Source organism: Pleurodeles waltl, chromosome 4_1 (genome assembly GCF_031143425.1).
Source record: "Pleurodeles waltl isolate 20211129_DDA chromosome 4_1, aPleWal1.hap1.20221129, whole genome shotgun sequence".
NCBI classification, from domain to species: Eukaryota; Metazoa; Chordata; class Amphibia; order Caudata; family Salamandridae; genus Pleurodeles; species Pleurodeles waltl.
The window spans coordinates 41,747,485-41,764,366 of NC_090442.1; positions in this window are offsets into that span (position 1 = coordinate 41,747,485).

The window sequence follows — 16,882 nt, forward strand, 5'->3', positions numbered from 1 at the left end:
GCCCTATCCATTGCGGCATTCAGGGTAATCTGCAAGAGAGAGTTCCAAAATCATCCTTTCATCTCAGTTCATGGCCACATACAGTATTTCTGCAGTCATTCGTTTCACTTTTCTGTCTTTAATTAAACTGACCATTTTAAACCTCCGGCACCCACCACTTCAATCTTACCGTTTTTGTGCTATCATAGGGCCTTGGAACTTTTGGCAAGTGGACAGAAGCAGTCAGAGAACCACATCACAAATACATACTGCTTTCCCTCATACCTTTCACAACAAACTGCTCTTGGAAAAAGACGTTAACCGGTCCTTGCTCTCAGACAGACACAGAAAGCCTATCACCACCTCTACGAACATATTTCAATCAAACCAATATATGTCATTCAACAATTATGCCTCTGTATCAATATAACTACAACTAGAGACAGAAAGGAATTTAAAAAACAATCTGCCCATTTGAATAACCAGCAGAGTTTTAAGGACGTACAAATTGGAATGTGACAATTTCAGAGTTCCTCATTCATAAGAAGTCTGTGAGATAGTATCTCAGAAAGATCTCAAGTTTATAGTAAAAATGGTTGTAAGGGTGATTTATACCACACAATTGCAACTAGGTGCCTCAATCAGCAAAAGACCAGTCCTTGACAGATTACACAACTGGGGCAACAGCAAAGGCAGCAATTGTGTCAATCCTTTATGATTCTTCTCTAGTACTATACTTTTTCTGAGGGACAATTTGCATTATTCCTGGAGAAAATCATAGAGCTTCTACCCATGCATAGTTTCTACTTTCGGCACGCACACACTCCCTGCACTGAATCTACCCACAGTTCTGTTAAGAATGATTGTGCCGTGTCATATTGTTGCATACGTATTGCATATCCATGGCATTTATGAAGAGGTACTTTGGTATGGTAGAAAGAAAGAAAAGTAGCAATGCTGAAGGCATAACGTGACTGATTGTGCAGTTTGCATTGGGCTTTCTTAATGAGTGAGAGTGAAAGGAGTATTGTAAGAGTGTGTTTCCAGTTTGTATGTAAAGATAAGTTGGGTACTGTGAGAAAAAGACCCAACCATGAAGGGACTCGAACCCTCAATCTTCTGATCCGAAGTCAGACGCCTTATCCATGAGGCCACATGGTCACTGACTGCAATATGTGTGGGTGTTTAGGGTTAGGTGGTATGAATTGATGTGGAACATATCAATTACAGGTGCGCAGGACAGGATCCCATACCGTTCTTCATCTTCTTTCCATCAAAGGAGTTTTTTCAAACAATATCTAGATATTTTCCAAAGTTTCATATCTTATGATGTCCTTTTTTGCCGTTAATCCTCCTTTCTTCTTTTATTGAATACTCTGTTTTATGCTGCAATGGTATTTTTGGATTATTTGAAAAGAGAATGAAACTGCTTTGACAGTAGTTCAGAGTTCCCATTTCTTGACTTGCTAATTTGCTCCCTGAATTAGCTTATACAAGTGACATGAACAGGGCCTTGACCTAAGCACGTACCTGAAAGCCTGTCACCACCTCTAGAAATAAAATTCACAGCAGCTCAAAACATTCATTTTGAAAGAGAATATTTCAAGTGAGTCCAAGTTTAATTTCAATAAAGAAAGCTGTATAAAATGACACACTGCACATTTGGGTAACCAGCATGACTCTTTTCAGTGAAGAAGTGGAATGTTTCTGTTGCAATATACTATCACCCTGGCAAGCTGCTACGAGGAAGAGTAAACAATATGATTAGGTTTCAGCAAAAATGTATTAGTTCAGGGTGTGCACCTCAGATAGACTTAAACTTACACACCCTGGTCTGTGAGAGTAGTGCCCTATCCATTGCGGCATTGAGGGTAATCTGCAAGACAGAGTTCCAAAATCATCCTTTCATCTCAGTTCATGGCCACATACAGTATTTCTGCAGTCATTCGTTTCACTTTTCTGTCTTTAATTAAACTGACCATTTTAAACCTCCGGCACCCACCACTTCAATCTTACAGTTTTTGTGCTATCATAGGGCCTTGGAACTTTTGGCAAGTGGACAGAAGCAGTCAGAGAACCACATCACAATACATACTCCTTTGCCTGATACCTTTCACAACAAACTGCTCTTGGAAAAAGACGTTAACCGGTCCTTGCTCTCAGACAGACACAGAAAGCCTATCACCACCTCTACGAACATATTTCAATCAAACCAATATATATCATTCAACAATTATGCCTCTGTATCAATATAACTACAACTAGAGACAGAAAGGAATTTAAAAAACAATCTGCCCATTTGAATAACCAGCAGAGTTTTAAGGACGTACAAATTGGAATGTGACAATTTCAGAGTTCCTCATTCATAAGAAGTCTGTGAGATAGTATCTCAGAAAGATCTCAAGTTTATAGCAAAAATGGTTTTAAGGGTGATTTATACCACACAATTGCAACTGGGTGCCTCAATCTGCAAGAGACCAGCCCTTGACAGAATTCACAAGTGGGGCAACAGCAAAGGCAGCAATTGTGTCAATCCTTTATGATTCTTCTCTAGTACTATACTTTTTCTGAGGGACAATTTGCATTATTCCTGGAGAAAATCGTAGAGCTTCTACACATGCATAGTTTCTGCTTTCTGCACGCACACACTCCATGCACTGAATCTACCCACAGTTCTGTTCAGAATGATTGTGCCATGTCATATTGTTGAATACGTATTGCATATCCGTGGCACTTATGAAGAGGTACTTTGGTATGGCAGAAAGACAGAAAAGTAGCAATGCTGAAGGCATAACGTGACTGATTGTGCAGTTTGCATTGGGCTTTCTTAATGAGTGAGAGTGAAAGGAGTATTATAAGAGTGTGTTTCCAGTTTGTATGTAAAGATAAGTTGGGTGCTGTGAGAAAAAGACTCAACCATGAAGGGACTGGAACCCTCAATCTTCTGATCCGAAGTCAGACACCTTATCCATTAGGCCACATGGTCACTGACTGCAATATGTTTGGGTGTTTAGGGTTAGGTGGTATGAATGGATGTGGAACATATCAATTACAGGTGCGCAGGACAGGATCCCATACCGTTATTCATCTTCTTTCCATCAAAGGAGTTTTTTCAAACAATATATAGATAATTTCCATAGTTTCATATCTTATGCTGTGCTTTTTTGCCGTTAATCCTCCTTTCTTCTTTTATTGAATACTCTGTTTTATGCTGCAATGGTATTTTTGGATTATTTGAAAAGAGAATGAAACTGCTTTGACAGTAGTTCAGACTTCCCATTTCTTGACTTGCTAATTTGCTCCCTCAATTAGCTTATACAAGTGACATGAACAGGGCCTTGACCTAAGCACGTACCTGAAAGCCTGTCACCACCTCTAGAAATAAAATTCACAGCAGCTCAAAACAATCATTTTGAAAGAGAATATTTCAAGTGAGTCCAAGTTTAATTTAAAAAAGAAAGCTGTATAAAATGACACGCTGCACATTTGGGTAACCAGCATGACTCTTTTCAGTGAAGAAGTGGAATGGTTCTGTTGCAATATACTATCACCCTGGCAAGCTGCTACGAGGAAGAGTAAACAATATGATTAGGTTTCAGCCTAAATGTATTAGTTCAGGGTGTGCACCTCAGATAGACTTAAACTTACACACCCTGGTCTGTGAGAGTAGTGCCCTATCCATTGCGGCATTGAGGGTAATCTGCAAGACAGAGTTCCAAAATCATCCTTTCATCTCAGTTCATGGCCACATACAGTATTTCTGCAGTCATTCGTTTCACTTTTCTGTCTTTAATTAAACTGACCATTTTAAACCTCCGGCACCCACCACTTCAATCTTACCGTTTTTGTGCTATCATAGGGCCTTGGAACTTTTGGCAAGTGGACAGAAGCAGTCAGAGAACTACATCACAATACATACTCCTTTGCCTGATACCTTTCACAACAAATTGCTCTTGGAAAAAGACTTTAACCGGTCCTTGCTCTCAGACAGACACAGAAAGCCTATCACCACCTCTACGAACATATTTCAATCAAACCAATATATATCATTCAACAATTATGCCTCTGTATCAATATTACTACAACTCGAGACAGAAAGGAATTAAAAAAACAATCTGCCCATTTGAATAACCAGCAGAGTTTTTAGGACGTACAAACTGGAATGTGACAATTTCAGAGTTCCTCATTCATAAGAAGTCTGTGAGATAGTATCTAAGAAAGATCTCAAGTTTATAGCAAAAATGGTTGTAAGGGTGATTTATACCACACAATTGCAACTAGGTGCCTCAATCTGCAAGAGACCAGTCCTTGACAGATTAGACAACTGGGGCAACAGCAAAGGCAGCAATTGTGTCAATCCTTTATGATTCTTCTCCAGTAGTATATTTTTTCTGAGGGACAATTTGCATTTTTCCTGGAGAAAATCATAGAGCTTCTACGCATGCATAGTTTCTGCTTTCTGCACGCACACACTCCCAGCGCTGCATCTACCCACAGTTCTGTTAAGAATGATTGTGCCGTGTCATATTGTTGTATACGTATTGCATATCCGTGGCGTTTATGAAGAGGTACTTTGGTATGGCAGAAAGACAGAAAAGTAGCAATGCTGAAGGCATAACGTGACTGATTGTGCAGTTTGCATTGGGCTTTCTTAATGAGTGAGAGTGAAAGGAGTATTGTAAGAGTGTGTTTCCAGTTTGTATGTAAAGATAAGTTGGGTGCTGTGAGAAAAAGACTCAACCATGAAGCGACTCAAAGCCTCAATCTTCTGATCCAAAGTCAGACACCTTATCCATTAGGCCACATGGTAACTGACTGCAATATGTTTGGGTGTTTAGGGTTAGGTGGTATGAATGGATGTGGAACATATCAATTACAGGTGCGCAGGACAGGATCCCATACCGTTCTTCATCTTCTTTCCATCAAAGGAGTTTTTTCAAACAATATCTAGATAATTTCAAAAGTTTCATATCTTATGATGTGCTTTTTTGCCGTTAATCCTCCTTTCTTCTTTTATTGAATATTCTGTTTTATGATGCAATGGTATTTTTGGATTATTTGAAAAGAGAATGAAACTGCTTTGACAGTAGTTCAGACTTCCCATTTCTTGACTTGCTAATTTGCTCCCTGAATTAGCTTATACAAGTGACACGAACAGGGCCTTGACCTAAGCACGTACCTGAAAGCCTGTCACCATCTCTAGAAATAAAATTCACAGCAGCTCAAAACATTCATTTTGAAAGAGAATATTTCAAGTGCGTCCAAGTTTAATTTCAATAAAGAAAGCTGTATAAAATGACACGCTGCACATTTGGGTAACCAGCATGACTCTTTTCAGTGAAGAAGTGGAATGGTTCTGTTGCAATATACTATCACCCTGGCAAGCTGCTACGAGGAAGAGTAAACAATATGATTAGGTTTCAGCAAAAATGTATTAGTTCAGGATGTGCACCTCAGATAGACTTAAACTTACCGACCCTGGTCAGTGAGAGTAGTGCCCTATCCATTGCGGCATTGAGGGTAATCTGCAAGACAGAGTTCCAAAATCATCCTTTCATCTCAGTTCATGGCCACATAGAGTATTTCTGCAGTCATTCGATTCACTTTTCTGTCTTTAATTAAACTGACCATTTTAAACCTCCACCACCCACCACTTCAATGTTACAGTTTTTATGTTATAATAGGGCTTTGGAACTTTTGGCAAGTGGACAGAACCAATCAGAGAACCACATGACAATACATACTCTTTTGCCTGATACCTTTCACAACAAACTGCTCTTGGAAAAAGACGTTAACCGGTCCTTGCTCTCAGACAGACTCAGAAAGCCTATCACCACCTGTACGAACATATTTCAATCAAACCAATATATATCATTCAACAATTATGCCTCTGTATCAATATAACTACAACTAGAGACAGAAAGGAATTTTTAAAACAATCTGCCCATTTGAATAACCAGCAGAGTTTTAAGGACGTACAAATTGGAATGTGACAATTTCAGAGTTCCTCATTCATAAGAAGTCTGTGAGACAGTATCTCAGAAAGATCTCAAGTTTATAGCAAAAATGGTTGTAAGGGTGATTTTTACCACACAATTGCAACTAGGTGCCTCAATCTGCAAGAGACCAGTCCTTGACAGATTACACAATTGGGGCAACAGCAAAGGCAGCAATTGTGTCAATCCTTTATGATTCTTCTCCAGTACTATACTTTTTCTGAGGGACAATTTGCATTAATCCTGGAGAAAATCATAGAGCTTCTACGAATGCATAGTTTCTGCTTTCTGCACGCAGACACACTCCCTGCACTGTGTCTACCCACAGTTCTGTTAAGAATGATTGTGCCGTGTCATATTGTTGCATACGTATTGCATATCCGTGGCATTTATGAAGAGGTACTTTGGTATGGCAGAGAGACAGAAAAGTATCAATGCTGAAGGCATAACGTGACTGATTGTGCAGTTTGTATTGGGCTTTCTTAATGAGTGAGAGTGAAAGGAGTATTGTAAGAGTGTGCCTCCAGTTTGTATGTAAAGATAAGTTGGGTGCTGTGAGAAAAAGACTCATCCATGAAGGGACTCGAACCCTCAACCTTCTGATCAGAAGTCAGACGACTTATCCATTAGGCCACATGGTCACTGACTGCAACATGTTTCGGTGTTTAGGATTAGGTGGTATGAATGGATGTGGAACATATCAATTACAGGTGCGCAGGACAGGATCCCATACTGTTCTTCATCTTCTTTCCATCAAAGGAGTTTTTTCAAACAATATCTAGATAATTTCCAAAGTTTCATATCTTATGATGTGCTTTTTTGCCGTTAATCCTCCTTTCTTCTTTTATTGAATACTCTGTTTTATGCTGCAATGGTATTTTTGGATTATTTGAAAAGAGAATGAAACTGCTTTGACAGTAGTTCAGACTTCCCATTTCTTGACTTGCCAATTTGCTCCCTGAATTAGCTTATACAAGTGACATGAACAGGGCCTTGACCTAAGCACGTACCTGAAAGCCTGTCACCACCTCTAGAAATAAAATTCACAGCAGCTCAAAACATTCATTTTGAAAGAGAACATTTCAAGTGAGTCCAAGTTTAATTTCAATAAAGAAAGCTGTATAAAATGACACGCTGCACATTTGGGTAACCAGCATGACTCTTGTCAGTGAAGAAGTGGAATGGTTCTGTTGCAATATACTATCACCCTGGCAAGCTGCTACGAGGAAGAGTAAACAATATGATTAGGTTTCAGCAAAAATGTATTAGTTCAGGGTGTGCACCTCAGATAGACTTAAACTTACACACCCTGGTCTGTGAGAGTAGTGCCCTATCCATTGCGGCATTGAGGGTAATCTGCAAGACAGAGTTCCAAAATCATCCTTTCATCTCAGTTCATGGCCACATACAGTATTTCTGCAGTCATTCGTTTCACTTTTCTGTCTTTAATTAAACTGACCATTTTAAACCTCCGGCACCCACCACTTCAATCTTACCTTTTTTGTGCTATCATAGGGCCTTGGAACTTTTGGCAAGTGGACAGAAGCAGTCAGAGAACCACATCACAATACATACTCCTTTGCCTGATACCTTTCACAACAAACTGCTCTTGGAAAAAGACGTTAACCGGTCCTTGCTCTCAGACAGACACAGAAAGCCTATCACCACCTCTGCGAACATATTTCAATCAAACCAATATATATCATTCAACAATTATGCCTCTGTATCAATATAACTACAACTAGAGACAGAAAGGAATTTAAAAAACAATCTGCCCATTTGAATAACCAGCATAGTTTTAAGGACGTACAAATTGGAATGTGACAATTTCAGAGTGCCTCATTCATAAGAAGTCTGTGAGATAGTATCTCAGAAAGATCTCAAGTTTATTGCAAAAATGGTTGTAAGGGTGATTTATACCACACAATTGCAACTAGGTGCCTCAATCTGCAAGAGACCAGTCCTTGACAGATTACACAATTGGGGCAACAGCAAAGGCAGCAATTGTGTCAATCCTTTATGATTCTTCTCTAGTACTATACTTTTTCTGAGGGACAATTTGCATTATTCCTGGAGAAAATCATGGAGCTTCTACCCATGCATAGTTTCTGCTTTCTGCACGCACACACTCCCTGCACTGCATCTACCCACAGTTCTGTTAAGAATGATTGTGCCATGTCATATTGTTGTATACGTATTGCATATCCGTGGCATTTATGAAGAGGTACTTTGGTATGGCAGAAAGACAGAAAAGTAGCAATGCTGAAGGCATAACATGACTGATTGTGCAGTTTGCATTGGGCTTTCTTAATGAGTGAGAGTGAAAGGAGTATTGTAAGAGTGTGTTTCCACTTTGTATGTAAAGATAAGTTGGGTGCTGTGAGAAAAAGACTCAACCATGAAGGGACCCAAACTGTCAATCTTCTGATTCAAAGTCAGATGCCTTATCCATTAGGCCACATGGTCACTGACTGCAATGTGTTTGGGTGTTTAGGGTTAGGTGGTATGAATGGATGTGGAACATATCAATTACAGGTGCGCAGGACAGGATCCCATACCGTTCTTCATCTTCTTTCCATCAAAGGAGTTTTTTCAAACAATATCTAGATAATTTCCAAAGTTTCATATCTTATGATGTCCTTTTTTGCCGTTAATCCTCCTTTCTTCTTTTATTGAATACTCTGTTTTATGCTGCAATGGTATTTTTGGATTATTTGAAAAGAGAATGAAACTGCTTTGACAGTAGTTCAGACTTCCCATTTCTTGACTTGCTAATTTGCTCCCTGAATTAGCTTATACAAGTGACATGAACAGGGCCTTGACCTAAGCACGTACCTGAAAGCCTGTCACCACCTCTAGAAATAAAATTCACAGCAGCTCAAAACATTCATTTTGAAAGAGAATATTTCAAGTGAGTCCAAGTTTAATTTCAATAAAGAAAGCTGTATAAAATGACACGCTGCACATTTGGGTAACCAGCATGACTCTTTTCAGTGAAGAAGTGGAATGGTTCTGTTGCAATATACTATCACCCTGGCAAGCTGCTACGAGGAAGAGTAAACAATATGATTAGGTTTCAGCAAAAATCTATTAGTTCAGTGTGTGTACCTCAGATAGACTTAAATTTACACACCCTGGTCTGTGAGAGTAGTGCCCTATCCATTGCGGCATTGAGGGTAATCTGCAAGACAGAGTTCCAAAATCATCCTTTCATCTCAGTTCATGGCCACATACAGTATTTCTGCAGTCATTCGTTTCACTTTTCTGTCTTTAATTAAACTGACCATTTTAAACCTCCGGCACCCACCACTTCAATCTTACAGTTTTTGTGCTATCATAGGGCCTTGGAACTTTTGGCAAGTGGACAGAAGCAGTCAGAGAACCACATCACAATACATACTCCTTTGCCTGATACCTTTCACAACAAACTGCTCTTGGAAAAAGACGTTAACCGGTCCTTGCTCTCAGACAGACACAGAAAGGCTATCACCACCTCTACGAACATATTTCAATCAAACCAATATATATCATTCAACAATTATGCCTCTGTATCAATATAACTACAACTAGAGACAGAAAGGAATTTAAAAAACAATCTGCCCATTTGAATAACCAGCATAGTTTTAAGGACGTACAAATTGGAATGTGACAATTTCAGAGTTCCTCATTCATAAGAAGTCTGTGAGATAGTATCTCAGAAAGAACTCAAGTTTATAGCAAAAATGGTTTTAAGGGTGATTTATACCACACAATTGAAACTGGGTGCCTCAATCTGCAAGAGACCAGTCCTTGACAGAATTCACAAGTGGGGCAACAGCAAAGGCAGCAATTGTGTCAATCCTTTATGATTCTTCTCTAGTACTATACTTTTTCTGAGGGACAATTTGCATTATTCCTGGAGAAAATCGTAGAGCTTCTACACATCCATAGTTTCTGCTTTCTGCACGCACACACTCCCTGCACTGAATCTACCCACAGTTCTGTTCAGAATGATTGTGCCATGTCATATTGTTGAATACGTATTGCATATCCGTGGCACTTATGAAGAGGTACTTTGGTATGGCAGAAAGACAGAAAAGTAGCAATGCTGAAGGCATAACGTGACTGATTGTGCAGTTTGCATTGGGCTTTCTTAATGAGTGAGAGTGAAAGGAGTATTGTAAGAGTGTGTTTCCAGTTTGTATGTAAAGATAAGTTGGGTGCTGTGAGAAAAAGACTCAACCATGAAGGGACTGGAACCTTCAATCTTCTGATCCGAAGTCAGACACCTTATCCATTAGGCCACATGGTCACTGACTGCAATATGTTTGGGTGTTTAGGGTTAGGTGGTATGAATGGATGTGGAACATATTAATTACAGGTGCGCAGGACAGGATCCCATACCGTTATTCATCTTCTTTCCATCAAAGGAGTTTTTTCAAACAATATATAGATAATTTCCATAGTTTCATATCTTATGCTGTGCTTTTTTGCCGTTAATCCTCCTTTCTTCTTTTATTGAATACTCTGTTTTATGCTGCAATGGTATTTTTGGATTATTTGAAAAGAGAATGAAACTGCTTTGACAGTAGTTCAGACTTCCCATTTCTTGACTTGCTAATTTGCTCCCTCAATTAGCTTATACAAGTGACATGAACAGGGCCTTGACCTAAGCACGTACCTGAAAGCCTGTCACCACCTCTAGAAATAAAATTCACAGCAGCTCAAAACAATCATTTTGAAAGAGAATATTTCAAGTGAGTCCAAGTTTAATTTAAAAAAGAAAGCTGTATAAAATGACACGCTGCACATTTGGGTAACCAGCATGACTCTTTTCAGTGAAGAAGTGGAATGGTTCTGTTGCAATATACTATCACCCTGGCAAGCTGCTACGAGGAAGAGTAAACAATATGATTAGGTTTCAGCCTAAATGTATTAGTTCAGGGTGTGCACCTCAGATAGACTTAAACTTACACACCCTGGTCTGTGAGAGTAGTGCCCTATCCATTGCGGCATTGAGGGTAATCTGCAAGACAGAGTTCCAAAATCATCCTTTCATCTCAGTTCATGGCCACATACAGTATTTCTGCAGTCATTCGTTTCACTTTTCTGTCTTTAATTAAACTGACCATTTTAAACCTCTGGCACCCACCACTTCAATCTTACCGTTTTTGTGCTATCATAGGGCCTTGGAACTTTTGGCAAGTGGACAGAAGCAGTCAGAGAACCACATCACAATACATACTCCTTTGCCTGATACCTTTCACAACAAATTGCTCTTGGAAAAAGACGTTAACCGGTCCTTGCTCTCAGACAGACACAGAAAGCCTATCACCACCTCTACGAACATATTTCAATCAAACCAATATATATCATTCAACAATTATGCCTCTGTATCAATATATCTACAACTCGAGACAGAAAGGAATTAAAAAAACAATCTGCCCATTTGAATAACCAGCAGAGTTTTTAGGACGTACAAACTGGAATGTGACAATTTCAGAGTTCCTCATTCATAAGAAGTCTGTGAGATAGTATCTAAGAAAGATCTCAAGTTTATAGCAAAAATGGTTGTAAGGGTGATTTATACCACACAATTGCAACTAGGTGCCTCAATCTGCAAGAGACCAGTCCTTGACAGATTACACAACTGGGGCAACAGCAAAGGCAGCAATCGTGTCAATCCTTTATGATTCTTCTCCAGTAGTATATTTTTTCTGAGGGACAATTTGCATTTTTCCTGGAGAAAATGATAGAGCTTCTACGCATGCATAGTTTCTGCTTTCTGCACGCACACACTCCCTGCACTGCATCTACCCACAGTTCTGTTAAGAATGATTGTGCCGTGTCATATTGTTGTATACGTATTGCATATCCGTGGCGTTTATGAAGAGGTACTTTGGTATGGCAGAAAGACAGAAACGTAGCAATGGTGAAGGCATAACGTGACTGATTGTGCAGTTTGCATTGGGCTTTCTTAATGAGTGAGAGTGAAAGGAGTATTGTAAGAGTGTGTTTCCAGTTTGTATGTAAAGATAAGGTGGGTGCTGTGAGAAAAAGACTCAACCATGAAGCGACTCAAAGCCTCAATCTTCTGATCCAAAGTCAGACACCTTATCCATTAGGCCACATGGTAACTGACTGCAATATGTTTGGGTGTTTAGGGTTAGGTGGTATGAATGGATGTGGAACATATCAATTACAGGTGCGCAGGACAGGATCCCATACCGTTCTTCATCTTCTTTCCATCAAAGGAGTTTTTTCAAACAATATCTAGATAATTTCCAAAGTTTCATATCTTATGATGTGCTTTTTTGCCGTTAATCCTCCTTTCTTCTTTTATTGAATATTCTGTTTTATGATGCAATGGTTTTTTTGAATTATTTGAAAAGAGAATGAAACTGCTTTGACAGTAGTTCAGACTTCCCATTTCTTGACTTGCTAATTTGCTCCCTGAATTAGCTTATACAAGTGACATGAACAGGGCCTTGACCTAAGCACGTACCTGAAAGCCTGTCACCACCTCTAGAAATAAAATTCACAGCAGCTCAAAACAATCATTTTGAAAGAGAATATTTCAAGTGAGTCCAAGTTTAATTTCAATAAAGAAAGCTGTATAAAATGACACGCTGCACATTTGGGTAACCAGCATGACTCTTTTCAGTGAAGAAGTGGAATGGTTCTGTTGCAATATACTATCACCCTGGCAAGCTGCTACGAGGAAGAGTAAACAATATGATTAGGTTTCAGCAAAAATGTATTAGTTCAGGGTGTGCACCTCAGATAGACTTAAACTTACACACCCTGGTCTGTGAGAGTAGTGCCCTATCCATTGCAGCATTGAGGGTAATCTGCAAGACAGAGTTCCAAAATCATTCTTTCATCTCAGTTCATGGCCACATACAGTATTTCTGCAGTCATTCGTTTCACTTTTCTGTCTTTAATTAAACTGACCATTTTAAACCTCCGGCACCCACCACTTCAATCTTACCGTTTTTGTGCTATCATAGGGCCTTGGAACTTTTGGCAAGTGGACAGAAGCAGTCAGAGAACCACATCACAATACATACTCCTTTGCCTGATACCTTTCACAACAAACTGCTCTTGGAAAAAGACGTTAACCGGTCCTTGCTCTCAGACAGACACAGAAAGCCTATCACCACCTCTACGAACATATTTCAATCAAACCAATATATATCATTGAACAATTATGCCTCTGTATCAATATAACTACAACTAGAGACAGAAAGGAATTTAAAAAACAATCTGCCCATTTGAATAACCAGCAGAGTTTTAAGGACGTACAAATTGGAATGTGACAATTTCAGAGTGCCTCATTCATAAGAAGTCTGTGAGATAGTATCTCAGAAAGATCTCAAGTTTATAGCAAAAATGGTTGTAAGGGTGATTTATACCACACAATTGCAACTAGGTGCCTCAATCTGCAAGAGACCAGTCCTTGACAGATTACACAATTGGGGCAACAGCAAAGGCAGCAATTGTGTCAATCCGTTATGATTCTTCTGCAGTACTATATTTTTTCTGATGGACAATTTGCATTATTCCTGGAGAAAATCATAGAGCTTCTACGCATGCATAGTTTCTGCTTTATGCACGCACACACTCCCTGCACTGAATCTACCCACAGTTCTGTTAAGAATGATTGTGCTGTGTCATATTGTTGTATACGTATTGCATATCCGTGGTGTTTATGAAGAGGTACTTTGGTATGGCAGAAAGACAGAAAAGTAGCAATGCTGAAGGCATAACGTGACTGATTGTGCAGTTTGCATTGGGCTTTCTTAATGAGTGAGAGTGAAAGGAGTATTGTAAGAGTGTGTTTCCAGTTTCTATGTAAAGATAATTTGGGTGCTGTGAGAAAAAGACTCAACCACGAAGGGACTCGAACCCTCAATCTTTTGATCCGAAGTCAGACCCCTTATCCATTAGGCCACATGGTCACTGACTGCAATACGTTTGGGTGTTTAGGGTTAGGTGGTATGATTGGATGTGGAACATATCAATTACAGGTGCGCAGGACAGGATCCCATACCGTTCTTCATCTTCTTTCCATCAAAGGAGTTTTTTCAAACAATATCTAGATAATTTCCAAAGTTTCATATCTTATTGTTGGAAAATGGGTTATTGGTAGGGCAGGTAGGTACCTACACCTAGCAACAAGCCACAAACCTCCACAAAAGTACAGTTAGGTCTCAGTAAATTAATCCCAGCTCTACCCTTGGTAGCTTGGCATCGAGCGTCAAGGCTTAACTTAGGAGACAAAGTGTAAAGCATTCAAATATCACAAAACAGTAATTAAATAAAACACAGGAAACAGTTTAAAAATCCAAAACCAATTTATAAAAATAGCTTATATTTTTATCTTTAAAATGACACAAAAACGATTAAAATCGGTTCAGGGGAACCGGAGATATGAATTTTTAAAGTATTATTATTTTCTAGCGCTTAGAAACAAAAAGCGCCAATCGGGTCATCTGGTTGCACCAGGACCGGGGCAAAGTCAAACTTTCAGGCCGACCGCGATGGAGCCCTGCTCGGCTACAAGTCACGGGAGGCCTCGGTTAAAAAGTTACCTTCTGACTTAGTCTCTTTTTTTGATGTTTTTCTTCACCGGGACGAACCTGCCAGTTGGATCCGACCTCCTGGAGCCCTTGTCCGGATACGCGAAGTCGGTTTCCTCGGTGGTGATTTTTACCTTCGGACTTAGTCGTTTTTTCGAGATGAAAATCCTTCGACCGGGGTAAACCTGGATCTTGATCCGACGTCCGTGGAGCCCTTCTCGGATACGATGGCTGGAAGGTCCCGGTCAACTTTTTACGTTCGGACTTAGTCTTTTTTTTGGATGTTTTTCTTTACCGGGACGAACCACGAAGTCAGGCCGGGTCGCGGTTGAGGCAAGCCGGCTAGAATTTCCGCGTCGGGTCGGTCACTTTATGGAGCTTTTTTCCAAAAATTCTCCAATCTTTTCCAAACTTCTGGGGCTTCACCCAGATGTTCTTTTAAGGTTCTTTTGGGGTCCACAGCTCACCCCAAGGGTCCAGAAGTTCTGTGATGGTCCTTGGGAAGTGCGGACTTCAACTCCCAGAATACACCTGGCGCAAACTCCTTTTTGGCCACTGGACAGTGGTCAGCTGGTCACTTTTTCAGGAGTTGGTGCAGGGGACTCTGGATAGCAATTTTTCACCTGTAGCAAACAGGGAGTCCCTCCTTGAACCAGTGGAAGCCAGGCAAAGTCCTTCTTGTGGTGAAGCCCAAGTGTGCAGCTGGTGCAGTCTTTCTGAGTGCAGGGTCCAGGTGCAGGCCAGGGGTCCAGCAGGGCAGTCCTTCTTCTTCTTGTAGTTCCTTCTTCTTGAAATTCGGTGGGGATCTGAGGCGTGGGTGCAGGTCTGCCAGTTTTATCCTTGCTCCTGGGTGAAAAGCAGGAGGGCCCTGGTTCTCCAATCAGGGACAGGGTCGTCCCCCTGTGATGACCACTTCCTGGGAAGTGTGGCAAAAATCCATCCCAGAAGGCAACAGTCTCTAAAAATCCAAAATGGATGAATCTGATTTTTGGAGGAGAGATCTGGCTGAGCCCACCCACTGGTGTGGCTAAAAATCATAAACACACCCCTCTCCTGCCCTCTCCTAATCTAATCAAGGGGGCACCTAGCTGTCTGGGGTTGCAGGATGTGGGGGTGTTGCTGGGTGCTCCAGATGTCCTTCTCTGCCTTTGAAGACCAGTTTGGCAGCCCTCCCCCTTCCTGCCTCACCATCTGCTGAGGGGAGATTCTCTCCCCCAAGCACATTCCTTTGTGTGAAGTCAGGCCACTTCACACCTCATTAAAGTAGCCTGGCAGAAGCTGCTGCAGGCTGGCCAATCAGAGCACAGCAGCAAAAACAATGCAGAGCTGAAATTGGCAACTTTTTAGGTAAAGTCTAAACTTTTTACCTGTACTAGTTATATTAAATCCAACAACTGGAAGTTGTGGGATTTATTATAACAATCAATTTGATACCAAATTCTTGGTATGTAACATTTAAGGAGACTGTAAAATTTAAAATAAAGTCTGCCCATTCTAGCCTATGAAGGCCATTTACTTCAATGAGGGAAAAACGAATTTGGCTGTTTTTACCTCACCAGGGCTTAAAAATCTATTTTTATAAAGTCCCTGCTTATAGTTACATGGCACCCAGCCCTAGGGGCACATAGGGCACACCTTAGGGGTGACTTATATGTAAAAATAAGGTAGTTTAAGACTTTGGAAGTACCTTTAATTCCAAAGTCGAATTTGCATATAACTTTAATTTAAAAGCAGCCAGCAAGGCAGGCTTGCTTTTAAAATGACACTGGGCACCTCAGCAATGCACCTAGGTGTGCACCACCTATGCTGTGGTCCCTAAACCTACATGCCCTACCATATACTAGGGACTTATAGGTAGGTTAACTTAGCCAATTATAATTAGCCTAATTTGCATATCCATTTTACACAGAGCACAGGCCCTGGGACTGGTAAGCAGTACCCAGGGCACCATCAGAGTCAGGAAAACACCAGCATAAAGTGGAAAATGGGGGCAAAAAGTTAGGGGCCCTCTGCAATCAGCCCCAGTTTCTCACACTTATGATGTGCTTTTTTGCCGTTAATCCTCCTTTCTTCTTTTATTGAATACTCTGTTTTATGCTGCAATGGTATTTTTGGATTATTTGAAAAGAGAATGAAACTGCTTTGACAGTAGTTCAGACTTCCCATTTCTTGACTTGCTAATTTGCTCCCTGAATTAGCTTATACAAGTGACATGAACAGGGCCTTGACCTAAGCACGTACCTGAAAGCCTGTCACCACCTCTAGAAATAAAATTCACAGCAGCTCAAAACATTCATTTTGAAAGAGAATATTTCAAGTGAGTCCAAGTTTAATTTCAATAAAGAA